Genomic DNA, 18911 nt, shown 5'->3' with positions numbered 1-18911 from the left:
AAAGGGGGCGGCCCAGGGGCTCTTGGGATATGATGGGGGTCATATGGTCATAAGTCTACTCAGGAAACAACTTACAGAGTTAAAACCAGATCAGGCAGTCCTTTGAAGGAAATTTTGCTTTCCTTTACAGTCCCTAGGTGTCCTCATTTTCGCACACATATGGACTCGCTGTCTCCTTCAATGCACCTTTTCCTGGTGTTGACGACAGGATGTAGTCGTGTCCAGCCACTCGACAAATTTGGGATATCTTTAACTTTATTCAAATGAAGAGATAATTTCGGGAGCAGCAACTAATAGAAGTGAAGTCAGTGGAGCAAAGAGCACTCACTGTTTCTCGTTCATCTTTAATATTAAGCATTTTATGTATTGATTCCATTTACTGTATATTTAGTCTTTTCCTTCCGAAATGTTTGTTTGTAGTGGCAAGGAAACTGATTTGTTGTCTACAACATGGAATAACATCCATGAATGTCATTTATTAACATCATAAATATAAATTCGCTGGTAGTGTGAATGCAGCTTGAGAGTACATTTACATGACAAAGATGTACTATAAATGGAAAAGTTTTTTCTTCTGTTCACTGTTCACACTGATCCGTGAAAACGGCTAAAAACTCTGTATTATTTATGCCAGGCCAGTAGTTGGCGATGTCACTTTGTAAAGAAACACTACACTCCTGTAGACTGAACACATAGTCCAGTCCACTTTTAGACACGCACTTGCGAACTTCCCTAAGCACTTTCCCTCGGGGGAATTCCTGCCGCCATTTTGAAGTGTGTTCCACTTCGTGAAGTGGACGAGGGAAGTTTATATTGGACAGACCCTCGTTCCCTTGACCGAGGGAGCTAGTCTACTTCATATTTACACTTCAGGCACCTATATGTCCCACAATGCAGTACGATTGTGACGTCACCACAGATCTCGTCTAATCACCACCACAACAAACAACTCTATGATATATTAATTATAATTTTTTTTATTTAAAACAATCCAAACACACCTATAAACATTTGGATGCTGCATTAAACAAATTCTTAAAGGGAAAAGATAAATAAATAATAAATCAACTCCATAGCTGATTCCAAGTGATCAAGGGGTTAGGATATTCCAATTCAGCCCATTGCAGTTTCCGCCAGTAGTGGGCACTCGTGCAACGTAAGCAATGACGTACATCCGAGTGAACGAGACGGAGGGAAGTTAGCGAGTGTAGGGCATGACAATTTTGGACTGGAACGCAGCCATAATACACATGCGCATTACGTCAGTGTTTTCACAAATGCGCGTTTTTGTAGTTTACACGGAGACGATAACGGTATCGTTTTCAAAAACGTACACTTTGATACCTGTTTTCAGGCCCTCAAAATGGCCAAAACACATAAAAAGTTTTCTGTTTTTAGTTGAAAACACTGTGGTGTAAATGGCCCCAAAGAGACACGCCAGTAAAAAACAAGAAACAGTCAATTTGTGTGGAGAGCAATTATAATAACTGAACACCTCAATATTGGAATAAATCGAGGTCGACACAACAGGCAAATAAAGGCAAAACAGACAAGATGTAGTACCTTCAATCCCCTGTAGATGGCGATATCACTTCTTTTGCAGCCGAAATGAAGTGTTGCAGAAGAAGTTAGGTGCCATGCAAAATGTAACAAGTGATTGCTTTACTCACCACATATATTTGGCATAAAAAATGCAGTCAAGTAGAGCGTAAAAGGTGCTAATATACAAAGAAGCTAAACAGATCCTTAAAGGGATAGTTCACTTTGAAATTAATTTTTGATATGTTTTAGCTTACCTCAAGGGCATCCAAGATGTAGGTGTCTTTGTTTCCGCAGTAGTTTCAATTTTGATATTTTTAGGTCAAACCGTTCTTGTCTGTCAGTCATATAATGCAGGTCTATGGTCACTGTCTCAAAACACAAGCACAGAGTCCAAATTAAAACAATTCCCCATCGTCCAAATGAAACAATTCCCCATCATAAGTACACATTGATGGCCTAAGACACGAAACGAGCGGTTTGTGTGAGAAAACGAACAGTATTTATATCGTTGTTATATCTTGAAAACAGCACACGTCCAAATGATCTGACGGCGCGGGCGGGTATAGAAATATACATAGATGTCGCCTTGGCTACGGTTTCGTTCCAATGAACTGCAGTAGCCAAGGCGACATCTATTTTGAGCCAGTGACCATCGACATGCATTATATGACTGACAGACAAGAACGGTTTGACCTAAAAATATCAAAATTGAAACTACTGCGGAAACAAAGACACCTACATCTTGGATGCCCTTGAGGTAAGCTAAAACATATCAAAAATTAATTTCAAAGTGAACTATCCCTTTAAGTACCTGAACTACTTACATTTACTCACTGCTGTGTACAATATGTAGTGTTAAGATAATTTGACTTGGTCTTGACATTCTACTTATCTGACACTAGGGGCAGTATAATTTTTACCTTAAGGTTTAAAGATGAGGTATGTAAATTGAACAATACTCACCAAAAACAGGGGTCAAACCATGGATTAACATTAGCATTTTTCTGAATGGTTTCATGCATATAGTTGTGTTAGTGTCCTATGTGAAAATGTTGTGCATTTATTTTCCCCAGGTTTTTTTTCTTCTTAATTTCTTGAAAATTGTATTTGAATGTGCGGCAACGATGGGCAAATATGTTGTATGCACCCCCTCAATGTCAAATATGAATAGGAGGAGAACATTTGGCATCTATCTCAAAATAACTGCTTTCAACAGATCAATCTTTATTCATAAACAAATGTATTATGTATAAAAGTTGAAGAAGATTAGATGCAAACCCAAAAAAGCTGCATCTAGCTTATAATCTCTTGAATATGAAAACACAACAAACAACAAATCCATTTGTCTTAACCATTGTGCGCTGTTCGGGATCTTTTTGACCCACATTTCTAACTTTCATTCATGGGAATAACATGGATAATTAGGCATGGTTTAGTGTAAGATTTTTGCCCATCTTTTGGAAAATGCAGTTTTAAAAGTAACAAATTATCACTTTAACCAGTAGATGGCTGCAGAGCTCCACTATTTGCTATTTGACTAACTGAAAGACATAATTTCACAAGTTTTTCCAGTTGTATTCATAGCTACATTTAATGAAATCACAATAATAACAATAAAAGTTACTTTTTTCAAAGTTTAGGCATTTTTTGTACTGAAAAAAAAAAAATCTGTTTTTCAATAATGTTATATTATGATTATCCAATTTTCACCCAATTTTTCCATGATATATGTACTTACAAGGCATTTGCCCACCGGCAACTATAGATGCCACTTGGACTTTTGACTTTTGAAGTATACAAAAAACTATAGATCTCTAGTAAGATTTGTTTTGTTTGGATGATTCTAGAGACCTTCATGATTATGTAGATATATGTCAACAAAAAATACTTATTAGTAACATGAAAATTGCCTTTCTTTGGGAGGGTTTGCCTTCGCCATGCTTCCTGGAAGCAGGAGTAGGAAGTTGACAGCCTCATGTGACAGGAAGGAAGTGAATACCTTTTTTTTTTTTTTTGAAATCCTTTATTTTGTTGTTTGCTTGCATGTCATTGAGACATACAACATGGATAACATCTAGAAAAATACTTACAAAAGGAAATGACAACTATACACTGGAGGGCTTAGGATTCTACAAGATTGTTGACGTGATTCTTTGCAGATGGAAACTTGACTTCCTTTCTAGCAGGTAAGCCTGGCTAGGCCTCAACCTTGTTTATTAGCTTTTTAGATATTAGCTAAATATTACTGGCTGGATGGTTACTAGATGGGGCTGTAGGAGTGTTGGGAAGCAATCATTATTTTGCTCTGATGCTAGTGGTGCAGTGTTAGCCTGCTTGTCAAAGCTAAGAGATTGTACACTGAGGAGGAGTATAGCTTTTCAGACTTCTGTAATCTAGTTGCCCCTGAAAGCTAAGCCATATAAGAGAAGGAATTCCATCAGCATGTCTTTGAAAATGGAATTGTTTTTGACTTTTGGTGAGCAGTGCTACAGTAGCTTTCATCATGTCAAATCCCGTCACACTCCTTCTAGATCACTCGACGGTCACACATAATTGGCTGCACTTTCAGGACACTAGGTCTTTTATTATTATATATACTGTATAATTCTGAGCACAACCTAAATACGCTTTAGAAGCTGTTTTTATGAGCACGAACCAAAGCAGCAATTGGCCACAATAAGGAATGGACAGGCATGACTGCCATTTATATTCAGCTTTATGGCGGAAAAGGCTTCAGATGGTGTCGGACTCTTTATGTTATGTGATGTCATAATGAAGTGTAAATTGAAATCATGTACCGAGTCTGGTTTTGACAGGGGAAGCTTTGTAATTTTGGGAATATTTGTGTGCGAGCGCATGAAACCTCAATGGCTTTGCAGAAGGACGAGACGTGTCTGAAAAGTGCGATTAAAGCTGCGGGGAAACACAAAAGGGTTCATAAAATGTACGTTTTATATTCACAAAGTAAAACTGCTTGGAAGGCGATTTCACAAGCGCTGTGATGGACAGCTTGTTTTGCCGTGGCTATGATGGTGTAGATATAAGGAAATGAGTGGCACATCCTTTCGGCTCCTAATGCGGATGATGAAGACAGACGCTTCACGGACACACTGATTCTAATTAACATGCTAATTGGAAATTCGAAGACAAACAATGGGAGGTGTGCGAGTTACTTTTTGCCGTGGCCTCTCTTTTGTGCTTTTAAATAGCGAGAGACAAGCAGAAATAAAACTTTTGTTTTGGCCGATTTCTAATGCAACTGGTTGAGTATGTCAAGTGGAGATAAATTTAAATAATTGCGAGACAATTTAAGAGTCATCAGAATTCAGAATGAACATCTGACACTGTGATTGGTCAGGTGGTGAATATTTAAATTGTCTTTATGATATACGTTTGCCCGTAATGTTCAAAGACAGACCGGCAGCACTGGACGCATTAGTGATGGTTGCTGACCATTAGGACACTCTTCTTTCATCTGTTTTCTCTAGTCATATGAAAGTAGCAAAAAACAGACTCATTTTTCATTCGTGTTTCAGCAGATTTGGTGTGCTAAAAGACCTAATGCATTATAGACCCCATCGTGACCATGACCACCGCTTCCAGATTTTGTTTTGAGAGCTGTGTTTATTTAAAAAAAAACACACAAAAAAGCAGAGGGAGGGAGAGGAGGAATGGAAATTCTTCTCCTCATGTCAATATGTTTGGTTAAGCAGATGGCACTAGAGCCAATCTGCATAACTACTCAGCAGCCTAAATGGCAAATGGAGGTGTTGCAGTCTGAGAGGTGTAGCCAGATCCATCCAGGGTTTTGTTGCATTTCATGATGAACAGACCAGGGGCCGTATTCACAAAGAATTTTAAGGCTAAAAGTAGCTCCTAACTGGTGAATTTAGGAGCAACTCCTAAAAATAATGGGCGTGTCACTCGTAACTTTAGGATTCCTAATTTTTTTGACTAAGAGTAATTCACAAAGCATTTTAGCCCTAAAAGTAGCACCTAAGCCTGGGACAGCTTAAAAGAAGTCGAGAGGACTCCTAACTCACTAAGACCTATTCACAAACCGCTTTTTGTGGCATTTCACGTTGCGATGTTTTGAAATGCGTACGCGGCGGCTACAGGAGCTTCCAATCGCGAGGGAACAATTTAGCATTGTAGGCATAACTAGGGATCCAATAACGGCACCAACAACAACCAAAACTAGGCTACTCATTGCATGTAAACTAATTGTAACGTTTAATTTTGAATCAAATTAAAATGTTCTTCTCCTTGCAAACGTAGGCAGAGGCATATAGTGACAGATTAATTCAATAATGTTGCAAAGATATTGCATCAATCCATATGTTTCATTAGGGTACTAGGCTATTTGTTTTGCCTTACTCTTTATTCATTTAGGCTATTTATTCAGTTATTCATCATCTTCCGTCCTTCGCACTACTTGTGTAGCGCACGCATTCTCAGACCTGTCACCTGTCACTCATCATCGTAGGGGAGGGGTTTGGAATCATTCCCGCGTTACAATCATCAGCCAATCAAGGTGGTCACTTCAGTCAAGCTCGTGCATGAGTAATGACGTCATCCATAGCAACGAAGACTCACTCTTAGTTTAGGAGTTGTCATTTTTCTTTACTAAGTGTAGGTCTGAAAGGCGTTGTGAATAACTTTTAAGAGAAAACTCCTAGCTAAAATCTTTTAGTGTGATTTAGGAGTACTCCTAGTGGTAAGATAAAATGCTTTGTGAATACGGCCCCAGAACTATGTAGTCTACGACAGTAGAAGTTTAAATAAAGTACCTCAGTAGAAGTTTAATGAAGTATGTGAACAAGGATTAATATATTTTAATATATAATTATAATATATAATTGCCTGATTGCAAAATTCCAGATTAGTACTGGATATGCCAATATTTCCTGGTTTCTTTAGAAAAGTTATTACTAAATATTACATATAATAATTATTTTATTTCATTTTGTCTTAGTATGGAATTAAATAATATAAAATATATTGTTTTTTTATTTTATTTAATTGTATTATTTTATTTTATTTTATGCTAGTCTTAGAATTGAATGTATATACATCTTTCATTAAAAAGGAAAATGTTATTTACCAAAAAGACTATTATAAAATATATAATTATAAAATTATAAAATATAGCTATTATAAAATAACTTTTCAAAGCTGGAATGTATTAAGAGGGTGTTGAATGCTTGAATCTGATTGGTTGATGTATGTTCTTAGGTGTGTAATTATTTTCAGGGTAAAGCACGGCTAAAGTAGTTCCAGGCAGGTCTTGACCCCATTACAGTTCCATATCACTTCGCCAAATGATTTCAGTTATTCCAAAGGTCCTTAAAAGCCGACAACAGCAAAAGAACCAAAACCCACAACGACACTGACCTGGCAAATATATACAGTAAACAATAGGATAAAAACGACAGATTATTTCCATGTTTTTCACCACAAAATCTGTTTTATTATGTACGGATGTATGTACCGCTCTCTCTTCCTCTCAAACGCGCACACACACACACACACACACACACACACACACACACACACACACACACACACACACACACACACACACACACACACACACAGTTTTTATTTATTTTATCTGTGTGTGAATTTGTGGACTGTGTGTAGAGAGTTAGAGAGGTGGGTGTCTGCTGAATTACAGTAGGGCTGAAGTTAACATCTGTTTTGCGATGACGTTAAACCAGGGATATGAAGAAGTGTGTTTTGTAATCGTACACGGGTTAAAAGAGGTCTCCGTAACCTGAAGGATCACATCATCGTATTGCATCCTGCGTGTCAGCCAAAACCTGACAGCCGCGTGGAATGTGTGTTTTCTAATGAGATGCGTCTCATTCTGATGAAATATTTCAATTTGTTTTATGACCTGTAATTATGCTGTCACCAATCAACAGTCCCTTCAGCGAAGACTCAAGTAAAAACAAGTTCAGGTTTAATTATGTGATGGGCCTATAGAGAGTCTGATGACAAAGGAGGGTTTTGAAAATACATTGTTTTTTTGTTTTCCTGTTAGACAACAAGTTTGAATTTTCAAGAGTTTTGACAGAGTATGACAGATAGCATAAAGAGTGAAAAAGCACAAAGCACAAACCTTCAGTCCAGCCTAACGTGTAAACTAAATATTTCATTATTAAGCTGTATTATGAACGGTAATGTACTAAAGTCACAACCTCAGTAAGCAATAAGGTTTAACCAGGAACTACAGATCATTCATAACTCATTTTGTTTTATTTTATCTTTAATCACAAAAAGTTTTACAAAATGTCTTTTGTGTGGAAATATTACGAAGTCTGTAAACAGGACAGGCCAGAGACGGGACACGCTAAAGACAAACGCAGAGATAATACTGTACCAGGCACAGCAAGCTCACTGTTTGTGGTGCTCGAAATATTGGTAGAAATATTTCAATATTATTGAATTCGGGGTGAGGTCTTCAAAAAAGTGTCGATGGCATTTTTAAGCGCCACCTACTGACAGAGAGTGAATATGTATTTTCATTCAGTCCATCTGCTGTATTTGATTTGTGCATGTATGTTTTATGTAGCATCATTTCACAAAGCTTTAGCTTTAAATCTTAAAATTATACAATCTAAAAATTGAACTACAAAAATTGAAAATAAAAAACAACTGTTCATGCTACATGTATGTAGCATCTTTGTTTGGATTGTGATTAAAGCAACACCATGTAAGCTTTGCTCTCGGGGTCCCCCTACAGTTGGGAAACAGTATTGTCTTCTACTACTGTCATGGTTACACCAGGGGATACACGTGCATTTGTTGACAAGCCGATACCCCCGAACTCTGCAGAAGGAGTTCTCACGTCTTGGGCAGACTGCCTGCGTTGCGTGTGAAATGTCTTCATCCCAGGTACAGTGGCATATATTTCAGCATGTCATATGAATATAATTTCATGGGTTTTATTCTTTTCAAACGCCAAAAGATCGCGTAGCTCACGTTTACAAGCCAGCGTCATTATAGTAGCCTATTGGCTACTGTTTTACAGAATGGATATGCTAATTCAATTCAATGTTTGTGTGGTAGGTAATAGCCATATATGGTCAATATTATAATATCAAGCTACCGTAGATGAATCTGCAAAGTTGAAAAATCGATTTGCATTATAGCCTGAGGCAAGACACTTTCACCAATAAACAAACATGACTATCAGCCTGCAGTCATTAGGCTAGTTAGTAGTATTATTGTATTATGTATTATTTACTTGCAAGAATGTAGCCCCTACCAAACTTGTAAACGCCATTTAGACATAGGCTTACTTATGTAAACAAATTAGCGCTGTTAACGCAATTAACGCAGCATCTGTTAATTTTTGGAATCCTTTGGCTATAGTGTTGTTACATGATCCCGCTCTTATTCATGCAAATGCTTTTAAACCATTCATGCGCGATAAGACAAAAAAGAACGCGCTGTCAGTGAATGTCCTCCTGACACACACACACACACACACACGACCCACAGATAGACGCGCTCCAGTATCGTACAGACAGCGCGCCAGTATCAAGTTCTCTTTCGCGGTAGAATGAACAACACACATGTACGTTATGCCAAAATGAACGCGCTGCCTGTGAATATCCTGACTGTGACACACAGAAAGGCTCGCGCTAATATCGTGCGTGCGCACAAAACAGCATGCCAGAATACAGTTCTCTTTCGAGCTTAAACAAACAATAACATACACAATTATGCCAAAATGTCTTTTTGTCGAGTATCTTCATAACATAAGAGCAGTCTTATGATGAACGTGAAGAGTTGTGACTCGTGAGAGAATGAGGCGTGTGAGATCCGCATCTCTGACAGCAGCAGCTGGTCTTAAAGGGACAGTACATAGTAGCCACTAATTATATCTGTCGCTAAAGTTAATCAAAGAACAAAGGGAACAGAGAAAAACACTCACTGCTCTTGACTAAAGAACTTTTTTCTTTAGGCAGATTATCACTAATCTGTGTGTGCATTTATTTTCCTTGAGAACCAAGCAAGTTGACTCATGAAACCATTTGTTTATTATATCGCATATCGCAATCGCAATATTGACCTCTATTATCGCAATATGACATTTTCCCCAAATCGGGCAGCCCTAATATACTTACTAGTCCAACAGCATGACGGCCAAGTCAGCATCGATCGGGCACCCCTCCTCCTCCTTTAGCTCACGCCAGCGAGCGAACACTGGACCAATATTGATCCTCATCCGGCCTTTTTCTCTTCCTAGTCTCCTCCGACAAAACCTTTGCCTTCGGTTTCGTTGCTGCTTCGGCCACGACAACAACATACACACGCTATACCAGCCGGGAAACAAATGCTAGTTGGGCTCTCACGTCCGAATTTGAGGAAATGGGGGGTGGGGGTGAGGGGGAAGTGAGGTATGCCGTAAAGCAGTCGAATTTTGTAGTTCTTTTTGTGCTCGGGTTACTACCCGAACCCCGAAGTTCCGTAGTGCCAGTAAAAGCGATACAGACCCCGTCAGGCTATGGCAGACGTGTCATTCAACCTACTGTAAGTCGATGTACCATCACAAGAGTCTTGGAAATATATTATGAAGGTTGAAAAACTACATGGTGTTGCTTTAAAATGCTTTGGTTGCCTTTCAATTCAAATGCCTACAGATATTTTTGGCCAGTTTGGCCTGTAATGTAGCAAATATACAACAAATAAATTAGCTTAAACAACAACAACAAAAAAAATTGCCGTTATCGGAACCGCCCCATTAATCAGCAGTTGGAATCAGCCATAAAAAAATCATAAAGGCCTATAATAAATCCTGTCATCGTGAGATATTAAAGACTTTTTAGTGGGACGCAATCCTACAAAAACTCATGGAATTCAACCGCTTAGAAGTTCTACACATCCACATCACTTGTGTGCGTCTTAAATATTTTGGCTGGTTTTATTGTCTCGCTGAAATGTTATATGCAATGTTAATCTTTAAGCTGTACATTTAGGGTTTGATATTTATTAATCATAATTAATATAATTTATATAATTCGTTTTATAATTCATTATCTGGGCTTTCCTGATCGCCCACAAACGCCTTCCATCATCTCCTGCCAGAGAGCATAAACCATTTATTCAGTGTTGATATACAGTGAATTCTTTACAGAGTAAATCTTTCAGTAGGAATTACGCCCACTCTATCCCACAGTTCCCCTCAGGTTAAAGATGGCAATTCCATTTAACAGCATCATTCTCCTTCAGATCTGAGATCTGAAACCGAGGAGCTTGAGGTTTGAGACTCTTTCCTGGCGTTTCAGTAAAACATATTAACATCTCAGGTGGTGGTTTGGGTCCTTTTCAGGTTTAATTGCTCTTGAAGGGATGCAAATTGTGCTGTTGTATTGTGGTCTCAGTGACATGTGTACAGATGCACATGTTTGTGCATGTAAGCATGTATAAAAGTGTGTGTTTAGAGATAGACTCTTGCTGTTTGTTCAGCTTGCCTGACTCTGGATAAAAAGGCTGGTCAACTGTGACCAGCAGCTCTCAACTGAAAAATCACACTATAATTATTCTTAGATTGTAAATTACCTGCTTAGATTGATCTCCTTATTTTGTTTGAATCATTTGAATAATTTCAAGTTTCAATATTTATCATAATGATCCTGTAGATCGTGACCATGTCCGATTCCAATTCCAGTTGTCTGTTAAAGGGAACGTTGAACCCATAAATGGAAATTCTATCATCATTTACTCATATTTACCAATGAGCAATATGACATGAGTAGGATTGTGATATGGCTGTATATCAGCATGGCTGTGATTAGGCCATAGGCACGAGGCCACAGACAATGACAGCCATGCTGATATAGGGCCATATCGCACGGCTACGAGTGTGATATTTCGTTTATAAGCGACAGAGGTGTCAATTAAAGATGCAATTGTGACGAAGTATCAAAGCTTGCCTACTATTCTGCTACACACTCAAAAGCATGTCGTTTTTCTTCACACAAACAGTGCATACATTTAGGGCGTAGTATGAGTTGGCGAATTGGGACACAGCATGAGTTTAAAGAATACCTATGTAAAATTTAATTAATCATTTCAGGATGAGTGAGGTTATAGAATACTTACAGTAAAAGACATCTTTCACTTTCTCCCTCTTTCTCCTTTCAAACATGCGAATAAGTCAAAGAATGTGTCATCATCAAGCAGAGATTCTTTCGCCCACAACAAAGTGTGGCGGTGGTTGAAGATTTATGCGATTCAGACATGAACGCAGGGTGGAGAAACACAGCTTCAAAGACTGGAGCTCTGGTGAATTAGCCGAGGTTCTGTCACACTCGTAATAAATCTAGAAGAATTCCCCGTCTATTGTCATGTTGGCACTTTGCTAATGACGGCAGTGGTGTGAGGCCGGAGGAGAGCTCGTACTGTTGAAAGGCCTTTTCTAACAACATTGTTTTTGAAGAACCATGACCTTGAAGGAATGTACTGTGGATCTCAGACTGAGTGTTCAGAATGAATGTCTCTGTACAAGGGCTTTATAGCGCAGAATAAAAAAAAGAAAATTATTTGGTGGAGATAATTATTTCGACTACCGTTCAAAAGTTTGGGGTTGGTAAGGTTTCTTAAAATGTTTTTGAAAGAAGCTATGTACAGTAAAAACAGCAATATTGTAAAATATATTAACATTTTAAAATACACTTCAATTGCTTTTAAACCTCAAATGTAGCTTGAACTTTTTTGTCACCCTTTATTCATAGTACAAAGAACAATGAAAGAATGGCATTGGTTAGTGTCAAAAGTGTGATTTGAACTTCAGCCGCCAACTTGAGCACCAAGGCTCAATGTGTTGGAGCACTATTTTTAGCGACACCAAAATGGCTTCTAAGTACACAATTGCCTTCAGAGGTCCAAAAATGTGCTCATAAAATTGAAGAAGAGCTCAGAGTGAAACCTCGCAAAGCGTGTCTCAGATTGAAGGTGGCTTGTCCTTGTAGAGAGCTTCATTGTTAATCATGGTTGTAACTCTTGGTTTTTTATGACACTGCATTCAACAGCTGTGCCCTTTCACCACGGTCTTCAAGCCCTGAAGTGGCTTTCATTTACTCGCCACAGAAAAGCTTATTGTACCGAAGGCTTTAACCTCCGTGGCCTGAGCGATGCCCATCATGTGCTCTGTTTAGCTGCGTGAGACTTCGCCAGCTGTTCTGGCTTTCACAGGCCTGCCGTGATTTTGACGTCGATTGATGGGATTATTCCTAAGGCACTTGAACACGCTATGACCGCAGTGACTCCGTGAGCCACAAGCATTCGCACCGGCGCTCCTTGTAGAATTCCTGACTCTTTTTTTTTTTTTTTTTTTTTTGGACAGTGGTGGTTGGATGTGTTTCAGGTCGACTTGTCAGCAGATGATTGGACTTATTTGTCTGGTGTTCACATTCTTAGTTGAGTATGTGAACAAGTAGGTGCGTAATCACTACATCCAACCACATCACTCAAAGCAAATGAGGTTGGGAGCCAGTCTGTCTTACTTTATTCATCGTTTTGTTACCAGTTAAACAATTTTGGCTTTCTATCAAACGTAATGGTGAGTGAATGTCATTGACTTATACCATTGACTGTCATTGAGCATTTGAATATGCTTGGCATTTCCAATACTCAACCGCAAGACGACTTCAAGTGGATATTGCATTTAAGTTACATTTTAATTACTTTTTATTAGAGATGCACCGCTGTATCAGCCACCGATCGGGCAATTTTTTAATACATTTTGATTAATTAACTGTGTGAAGGCACTGAGATGTATAATGTCTATTGCATAATCCAATGTTTTTCTCTGGGTAAAGTAATTAAATACTTGCCAAAACAAAATAAAATCTGTACAAAGCCGTTTTTTTTTTATATTTTTTAATATTTTTAAATATTTTTTTAATATTTTTTTGAGATTGCTGTTTGCGAGAATATACTGTATATGCACACATTTGCTTGTTTAATTTCCTTCTCTGTAGGATAATACAAAATAAAAAATCACAAATGAGATCTTTTTAATATCTCAATTGTTTCTCTAATACACCAATGAGATTAAGTAGAGAACCAATGGAAACTTCTTGCTTAACGTTCCTGCTTCTCGTTTTTTCCACCTTCAGAGAAAGTTTCACTTTTCATCTGGTTATATCAAATTGTGATTGATTTGCCATTATAGCAAAGTTTGATTTCAAAAATAACTTTCAAAAATAATTTTCAGCACGCTGTATACTTTTCAGTTTACTGTTATTGTGTGTCAATTGTTTGTATTTATATTTCTCTTAAGGCATTTTAGGAGATATTTGAGACTGTCATGGTTGAAACTTTAACTGAAACATAACTAAGAATTACATAAAAAATTCATAAGCTAAAAGCAATAAAATGCGGGCCAATACTAACAACCTCAGGAGCACTATAGATATGTCTATGGCCACAACTTTATTTAATATCTAGATGCCAGACGGTCTGGTTCTCCTAAGCTCTCTGAAACCACCCTTTAATTTCCCCTAACCACCTCTCCCCCATTCCCTGTCTGTATACGTCCCTTACAGAAGGAAAACCTCCTCTGGTCTCTCATTATGATGCTTGCTTTCCTGCCCAGTGCCCACTGTGTGGACCTCAATACCCTCATCTGCATAATCCCTCCCTTGGTAATTTTCAATAATATGGGAGTTAATCAGACCCACAGAGAACCACGGCCCCTGGTGTGGTCCGGCTGGAACCCTGATGATATCCACTGATGGGCTGCTCTCTCAAAACTCGATCTGGTATTACCAGTGCTTTGCTAAGGCTCTCACTATCATATCACTATTATAGTAGCTCTTACATAGAGTTAAGGATTTGAACAAACTCCTAACCCTATAAATAAACCCTAATGTGTAATTTGAGTATTTGAACAAATACCATGATATTTGTTGATAATTCTTACCCAATTTATGAGTTTGCAACAGATTCTCAATCCCAACTCGTCACATATTGACGCTTGGTCAGGACCCATCGGCGTCCCATTTAAACGCACAGGGTACCTCTTTAGCGTCATTTTTCAATGTGCAGGGTACATTGCTTTCAATGAGAAACCTTTGGCATCATACACAGACACGATGGGCATTGGAGTTTCATCATCATGATGAAATTGTACATTGGGGTATAAATTTGCCATCTTGACAGTTATGTTGGGGTGTGATTTTCAATTTAATCGGCCAGCATGGTTTTATTTACATTTATTTCACTTTTTTATTTGTACTATTAAAACATGTTTGAGCATGTAACCCAACCCCACCCCTAGACCTACCCGTTTGTGTATTATATAATATAAAACAGGATATAACAGGCAGATATATTACTACACGCACAATTTATCCAAAAGTACAAATATTCCAAATGTCCCGAGGCCAAACGCTTGATTTGTGTGAGGAACTGGGCCAAAGACACCATCAAGCTCAGATCCTTTTCACAAACATTGCCGCCAGAATAAGTGTTATGTCAGCCTAGATTGTAAAATGGCATTTGCTCTCGTGTGTCTCGTGACCAATTGTGTAATGCTAATGTTTGGATGTATTTTTGAATGAGATGAGTGTGTGCGTTCATGGAGAGGAATCATTTTCAGCTATTAAAACCTCAAGTTCTTGTGGTTCAAGTACTCTGTTCTTCATATAAAGATATCGTATGGCTTCAGAAGACTTGAAAACCTACCCTAAAATTCAATACAAACAACTTGCATTCCATGATAGTGTTGTCAAAAGTACCGACTTCGGTACAAGACGGTACTGAAATTTGTGCACTATTTGTATGGATTCTTAAACACCTCTGATTGGCCATTGTGTTGATGCGTTCAACATATGTCTGTGATTGGCTACAATGATTAACGCTTCAAAAACATGTTGTCTTCACCAAGCGCTTACACAGATACACACGGGAGCGTTTGAAAGCAGGCGTCTATCAGCAGATCCGTCTATCAGCGGATATATTAGGGATCCGGTGATTGATGCCTGCTTTCAAACGTTCCTGTGTGTATCTGTGTAAGCACTCAACGTCAACGATGTCTATTTACGACATGTTTTTGAAGCGTTGATCATTGTAGCCAATCACAGACATATATGTTGAGCATGTGAATGCAATGGCCAATCAGAGGTGTTTAAGAATCCGTCCAACAGCGCTCAAAATGCTAGAGGGAAATGCTGGTATTGTCACATTTTAAACATTTCAATACCGACTTGGTACCGAAGTAGGTACTTTTGACAACACCATTCCATGACAACAATGTACTAAAAACGGAAAAGTTTTTCCTTTGCATGTTCCCATACAGACGAAAAACATTGTCAAAATGATCCCCGTTTACACGGATCCGCGAAAACAACTAAAAACGCTGTATTCTGCTGCCATGCCTGTACACTCTATAAAATGCTGGGTTGTTTCCACCCAAATTTGGAAATTAAATTAAATAAAAAATTTTAACCCAGCGGTTAGGTTCATCCATATTTGACTCAAATTTTGGTTAAAACAGTGGTTCTCAATTCCAGTCCTTGGGACCCCTTGCTCTGCACATTTTGTATGTCTCTCTTATCTGACACACTGTGTCATTCAGACTACAGTTCATGGAGTCTCTCCTAATGAGCTGATGATCTGGTTCAGGTGTGCTAAATAAGGGAGACATACAAAATGTGCAGAGCAGCGGGTCCCGAGGACTGGAATTGAGAACCACTGGGTTAAAACATCCCTGCATTTTTTAGAGTGTCGATGGTGATGTCACTTTGTAAAGAAACACTACATGTCTATAGACTGAACATGTAACACGCATGCACACGACGTCACTGTTTTAAAAAAATCCCGTTTTTGCAGTTAACATGGAGATGATAACTGTATCCTTTTCAAAAACTTGCTCTTTGAAACCCATTTTCAAAAGTTTGCTTGTCAGGCCCCCAAAACGGCACTGTCGTGTAAATGGCCGGCCAAAATACAAAAAAAGGTTTCTTTTTTTAGTTGGAACTGCCTTTTGTCGTGTAAACGGCCCCTAAGAGACATTTTTGTGGCATATTCTATCATTTTACATTTTAATTTTTATACCCATAACATTTATTAAAATTGAATTGTATCTGAGACATTTTATAGATTAGCTGTAAATATACAAATTATTAAATTAAAGTTTTCTGACCAAGAAGACATTCAGAACTCCAAATTCTGCACATGAGGCACCATATATATATATATATATATATATATATATATTTATCTCTAAAAAACAGATTAGAGTAGTTTGCACCAGTTAAACTGTTGTATTGTTGACCTTAACTGGTTTTAGATGGGCACTGTTGGATTGTTACTGGATTGTTACATTGTTACTATTAATTTAAGGTTTTAACTAATCATTAAAGCGGTTTTCAGCTTGATCTAATGTTATTTTCAGAAGAGTGGGTACATTCTGGATGTCAATCATGTTCTCTGTGTGTGTGTGTGGCTTCAAAGAGAAAGTGTGCTCTCTTCCTCTTTTCTGCAGACCAGCAGCTGTGTCCTTCCACACGATCTTTCAACATAATCTTTGGTAATTTGCAGTCTGGGTGCACCATTCACATATTTCTTTCTTCCTGCGTATATTCATTTGTGTCCAGCCTAGTTCGGTCGTTTTGACTTAATTACACTCCTTTCATAAGTCAGGGCCTTTTGGCTGAACCAAAAAATGAGAAATTGCTATCAAAATAGAGGTGTTAAAGTGTACCGATTAACATGGTAACTCATTTTTCTTTATAGTTTTGCCCTCTCCTGCCTTCAGAAATAATTAACCGACTGATGGCAAACTCAACAAATGGCCTTGATTTTCAAAGCCATTAAGATGAACAAATCCAATTGTTGCGGTTGTGTTTATGTGGGTTGTCTGGGTCCACTGTTATTGAGCTAGTACATCACCTTCTCCTTAAATCAATAAAGCCAGAATTCGAGAACGCAGGCTGTGTTTCTGAAAATGAGGGCAGAGCCAGGGTGCATGGGGTGCATGGGGAACGTCCTCCTATAATGTGCCCATGTAGACATGTCAGCTAGCCGCATAAGGTTCTGTTTAATTAGTCATCAGGGGAGGCAGGGCGTTTTGGATTGGATTGTGTGGATCAGGGCCATTTGAATTTGAGGGAGCACCAGGTTTTTGCTTGTGTGTCTTCCAGGGCATCTGGGCACACCACCTGTTAATGAGTCGTGAAGTATTCACTCTCTAAGCCCACAATAAAACCTATTATACTTTCAGTTGTCAGTATAGTTTTGCAACTAGAATATTCATGCATTGGTTCTCCTTGGGGATATACAATATCTGTGCTTTGTACAAATGTTTGAGCTTTCTATGTCAGTTTTTGGTCAATGTCTTTGTGAAACATGTCTTTGAGCTGAGTATTTGTTTGGTAGTTGTAAACTGGCCCACATAGAATCTCATAAGCTTTTTCTCATATTTTTAAACAGTTGTAGGAGGAAATTTGTGGAATAGGTGAAAACATGGTTTAAATTTAGAGACTATTATTAAGATTATATATATATATATATTTTTACATTTAACTAAATTAAATTGAGACATTTCATAGGTTTGTATTTTTAAATTGCATATTTTTTAGAGGTGAAGTTAGCTGTAAATATTCAGATTGTTGAAGACATTTAGAACAACATTTGTGTAAATAACTGTAAAATCCAAATGAGAGCACATTGTTAGCTGAAAGTATTAGCAAATTATCTAAAATATTTGATGTGTTGATGTAAAGTAGATTTTACTGCATTGAAATTTGTGTGTAGTTATGTAGAATTTTGTGAAGGACGGTTGATCAAATTTTTTGGAATTCTGTGGGTTGAGCTAATTCTGTGTAGGGTTAGTTATATGTTTGTCAAGAATGTACTGTACATTTGGTTGTTTAAAACTGTAAACTGTGTGCATATGCTCGAAAAGATACTTGTATATGCTTCAAAAAAAGACAATGGGGGTTTTACAATGGTGAAACTATGGTAATGCCAATATGGTGTCTATACACAAACAGACAGACTCATATGTGTTTGCATGCTTGATGTTAAGTGTTGGTGAACTTGATCTTATGTTGATCTAAAAATGTTGTATTTTGACTGCTTGAATGATTCCAACACAAGCTCAGATATAGCCAACAGTCTCCTGACGGTCTCAACCTTGAGATTTTGCGAACGCACTCAGCGAGGTGTTTGTTGAGAAACGGCCGACTCAGCATATAGCAGGCTAAAAGTGTCATTTCACTAAATGCATCAACACAAGTGCTGGCTAGTGTAGCCCAAGTTATAAAATAGACATTTAACCTCTCCTGAAATTCATTCAAGCACTCAATTATGACTTTAAAATGTCGAAACAGTAGCACGAGCTCTAG

General features: G+C 38.0%; 1 protein-coding gene across 2 annotated transcripts in view; it reads left to right on the top strand.

The window, feature by feature from the left end:
• robo1 (roundabout, axon guidance receptor, homolog 1) overlaps positions 1-18911 on the top strand; it is a 323165-nt gene that overhangs the window by 124570 nt on the left and 179684 nt on the right. The window lies entirely within an intron of this gene.

The sequence above is a fragment of the Rutilus rutilus genome (assembly GCF_951802725.1).
Source record: "Rutilus rutilus genome assembly, chromosome: 9".
Classification (NCBI taxonomy): Eukaryota; Metazoa; Chordata; class Actinopteri; order Cypriniformes; family Leuciscidae; genus Rutilus; species Rutilus rutilus.
The sequence above is the reverse complement of the archived record's forward strand: the minus strand, read 5'-3'. Positions and strand labels throughout refer to the sequence as shown.